The 4,913-nt window shown below is 38.8% G+C and overlaps 1 pseudogene; it reads right to left on the reverse strand.

Annotated features, from left to right (window-relative positions):
* Window positions 1-1,522: 1,522 nt before the first annotated feature.
* LOC125218750 lies at window positions 1,523-4,913 on the reverse strand (annotated as a pseudogene).

Below are 4,913 nucleotides of genomic sequence, written 5' to 3' on the forward strand. Positions count from 1 at the left end.
CTCCAAGACCGTGAGCTTCTCCGCCGAGCTGCCCCGACGTCGGCCCGGCCTTGCGCGAGCGCGGTGAAGCACTCCACCAATCCCCTTTCCGTATCAGTCTCCATAGCAGAGATGATACAGAAATTGGGGATTCGTGATTGGGAAGAGATGGATGAGTTGGTATATTGCTATAGTGACATTCGTCACTTCATCGAGGTGGCTTTCCTTAGCATTCAATTTTGTAAATCATCATAAAAATTTAACTATAGTGTGGGTTTGATTACCACCATTTGTACGTAGGGCGTGGTTGATAAGTTAGTAATACCAAGATAAAGAATTATACATGGACATTTCTAACTGTTTGATATCATAATTAACTTAACTTAAAGCCCAATATAAGACAAGGGCCCTACCCAATCTTACCAAAATTATAACTTTAACCATGTTTATGTAACCCACCAATTTATCAAGTTAAGCCATGTTATATAATATTACTATACAAATTTAGATAATTTCTTTTCAATCAAACAACAATGAAAAAAAATCATATCTGTGCATACCTTGACATAAAGCCCGTATTTCTTATCTTGTTTTACATATCTTCTCATATCTCATCTTTTTTATCAAACGAGTTACAATGTTAATCTAGTACTAGTAATAACTAATTTCCAATTAAATTTTAGTAATTCAAATTCACAAAATTTGATCACTAATTATTATTTTTGTTAAGAGTAAATAGTCATTTAAACCATCAAGTTTGGTCAAAATTTGGTCTATCCCCCAAAGTTTGAAATCCGCTAATTAAATCACGAAGTTTCAATTTTTCTAGTTTATCCCATGAATCGAATTTTAGGTGGAATCTTTGTTGACGTGGATTGAGATTTCAAGATGGATTGAGATTTAAATTACGATAAAGATGCTTAAATAATCCAAATTCCAAAGTGTAACCACAAGGAGCTTGATCTTAAATGTTGAATTTTGAGATTTCAAGATGGATTTTAATGTAGAGATGCAAAGATTCCACCTTAAATTCAACACTAGAAAAATTGAAACTTCGTGGTGATTCAATTAGCGGAATTTAAACTTTATGGGATATACCAGATTTTGACCAAACTTGGTGATTTAAATGACTATTTACCCTTTTTATAAATATATATAGTGTTGTTTTGTGAGTTAAGTGAAAAAATAAAGTATGAAAGATAAAAAAAAGAATAAAAAAAGTAGAGAGAGTTGTGTATATTTTGGAATGTGTTATTTAGAGTGAGACGTTCAAAAAAGGAAAATGCGTCCATTAGAATGAAACGAGGGAAGTAAAATTCAATTATAACAATAACGTTATATCCCCTGCCATTAGTGTAATCTACATCTAACGCCAAATTATCAATTTTGCATTCTAGATTGCAATTACTCTAAATAGAGTTCCACAAATAAAATTTAAAGAAAGAAAAATAGTAGGAAGGCGTTATTTGGAGACTACCGACTTCAAAATAGCTCCATGTTGATGTCTCGGACTAAAATATATACTCCATTTAATATCTTAAAATAAATAAATGATAAGCCTTTGTAATTTCGCACTTGCATATTCTATTCTTTTGGCGTTATGGATAGTACTTGATTTTGTGCATCGTTCATATAAAAACACAACTTTGGTATTGTATGATATGTTTGTTGGCCTAAACCGGAGCTAGTTCGTGACTACTAATGCCATTTATAGGAGGCGGTGAGTTCCCTGCTTCGATGGATGTTGATGCCGATTGCTGGTTTTGGCATGGACAAACTAGTTCGATTACACGTTCTATCACACTAGAGTCAACTTGAAATTGTACGTAGCACCCATTGTGCTCCTCTCTTGGTTCAGTGTTCTTATAAGTGTGACAGCTGAGGTCCTTGTTGTTGAACCTTCTGCATAACTCAATTGATTTGCTTCCTAATGTCACCTCTGCATCACGTATAATGTGCCGATTCTCGTGTAGGAAACTAGACACATAGACTATCAAGGCTAGAACTCCGGCTATTCCTACAATCATGAAGAGCCCCCAGAAACTTTCTAGCCCAAGACTGTCTAATGAGGAGTCCGCATAAGGGTCTGCACACTTGGTATCATTTTCAAACCATTTCTTCTCAATCTCCAGCATCTTCCTTCCCTCGGTCACATTTAATATCGCTCTTGAGATATCGGGTGCTAGTGGAGATCCTATAGGAAAGACCTGTTTTGAATTGATCAGTAAAGAACAAGCATGTGTAATGCAATGGATATATGAAAGGGATGAGTTTTCATACAAAGCCGAAACCATTTGTCTTGTACGTTGGGCCAGCCATGATGTATTTCGAACAGTACTTGGCGAGGAAAAGCTTCATATAAGGCAACTCATCAAAAGCAGCTGCAATACCACCATTTCCACTCCCCTTTCTGAAAAGCTCATCCATTTCCTCTGGCATGTTATATGCCAAAAGTCTGGATTCATCAAAATTCATACTTTTAAGAAGTTCAAAAACAATTGATCCATTATGGCAGCCCACAGTTTGTTTGCTTCTTATGAGCTCATTGACATCTGTGATGGTCGGCCGCAGCTCTTGCACTGTCAACATGGAAGTAAGACTAGCTGTGTAGCTTTGAGTCAGTATCAGAACCACCATGAACCATATGATAAGCAGAAACCTAGACAGGTTGCTTATCACCCTCTCCTCTACAAAATCAATCCAAATGAAATTACGTACTACTACTATTAGATTAGTGTATTATGCATGCCTAATGCTGACATAAATTGTTACTTACTGTGTGCAAACACCACTGTTGAGAAGGCGAACCAGAATATCGTGCCTACTTGATGCCAAAGAGGACCCCTGAAATCTTCGTTGATACGATGTTCTAGAATCCAAATAAGGAAGCCCATGAAAACGAATGAGCACAAGCTTGTCAACCAAAGTTTCCATGTCAGTGGCTTTAGAAATACCCATGCTTTTTTGCTCTTGCTGCTTTTCAATGCTACAACCATTGCAAAACCAGTCTCTGAATAAGGCGCAGTGAAGTCCACGTACTGTGACCTATTTGCTAAGATAGTTACATCTCCAACTGCTGCATCAAAAATCTGCCCAGGAATCAGAAAAAGGTTATATATGTACACTAACAGGCTAAGCAAAACATATAGTATATCTTTGAAATCATACTTACTCCTTGGGATACTGCATAGATCAAATCATCGTAATTACCGGCACTCCTGTTGTCAGACGTGGCAAAAGGAACATACTGATATTGCACAGCATATGGTAGTGCTTCGATTACCATTTGAAAAACATCCAAGGAATGACCGTGCATCTCTATGGAATTGTTTGAATTCCACGTGACCTGCACGAAATCAGGAAACCGAGAGTTTACAGGTATTCCTATTCTCAATCTCTTCCCGTTAATCGGAATGACCCAACCCTTGGGTGGAGATACTTTATAGCCTGGCCATATAATGGACCCAATGTCGGAGCTGGAAGTGGAGTATCTGTTTGTGGTAGACTTTGCCAAGTTTAGATCTCTAACAATTCCATTATCTTTTGTCCAATATCCTACAACTCGGGCTCCTCCACCGATCACATTGACTATCTGGTAAGGGGGTGATTGGAGTTGTCCTTGAACAAGTTCAAACTCTCCAGCAAGGCCTCTGAATGTCGTACTTGATAATGCCCGAATGAGTTCAGGTCCACTGCCCGAGACTCCAAAGCCTTGGAGATCTGTTGATGTTGTAGTGACATTTTGTTTATTCAGAAAGGTAGCATTTCTTATTCTTGCCTTTTCAACTGCCATTGCTAGTGCAACAGCAGAATCATAAGCCCAGAGTCCAAAGATGTTCAAATCCAGATCAGGCTTTGCTGGGCTTTGCTGCTGAAGCTCTTTCTTGTATTGGATTATGAAGTTATCAAGCTCTTTCGTACTTGGAATATGGGGTCTTACACCTACAACTCCTTGCATAGCTTCCACAACTGAAGGATCAACTGAGTTTAACTTGTTTGCCATGCCATCAGTGATGATCCACGCGTAGTCTTCACTCGTCATTCCAAGCAGTTTAGCTTTGGTGAATAGGCGAGAACCAAGACCCGTCAACATGTGGACAACGAAGACTCTAGTTTTCATTGCCATAAGCTTGTGAAGCTCTGCAACAATCTGATCAAGGGATGGAACTCCTGTAAGGCACGTGCACAGCTACATGTTCTTAGGCATCTGCTAAAAATGGCAAAATCCCCTGTCCAAACTCATTATCCACATAGATAGGCACAACCTCTCTCCATCCAAAAGCTTGGACTATTGCACCTATGGCCTTCAACTGGGAAGAGTCACTTGAGGCAGCCCGAACAAAGTATGGACTTCGGATTGACATGAGAGACGGGCTTGAGGCTGAAAATGTCATGATCGGTACTTGAGCTTTATCCATAAAATTTGCCTGCATTGAGGACAAGGGACCTAGAATGGCTTGCACTTCAACATTCTTCAGTAGATCTAGAGCTGCATTTCATATGTAGATTGCAGGAAAATTATGCAATGAGTTGAACCATAACTGCTTCAGTAACAGCACATATGATTACTTCTATCAGTACAACATCAACCATCATAAGTTTGGAATGCAAATAATTTGTTAAAAAAAAATTAATCATACATGTCTAATATATGTAATTGTAGGTGTTGATTTAATACCTGCTGCAGCTGCCACAACAGCATCATTTTTCGAGTCTCTCGTGTTGAGGACCAGCCTAGTCCGGTAGTACCCATGTCCCGCGTAGAAATCCGAGAGCGCCATAACGATGCAGTTCAACCCCATTTTTCCGACATAATCGTCCATGTCTACCACCACTCCAACTCTTACAGGGAAAGGTGCACTCTGCCTCTGCGACATGGACAATGACATGCTATTCAGCAAGAGAATAATAGCAAGAAATGGAAGATTTGCTAA

Source organism: Salvia hispanica, chromosome 1, assembly GCF_023119035.1.
Source record: "Salvia hispanica cultivar TCC Black 2014 chromosome 1, UniMelb_Shisp_WGS_1.0, whole genome shotgun sequence".
In the NCBI taxonomy this organism is placed as follows: Eukaryota; Viridiplantae; Streptophyta; class Magnoliopsida; order Lamiales; family Lamiaceae; genus Salvia; species Salvia hispanica.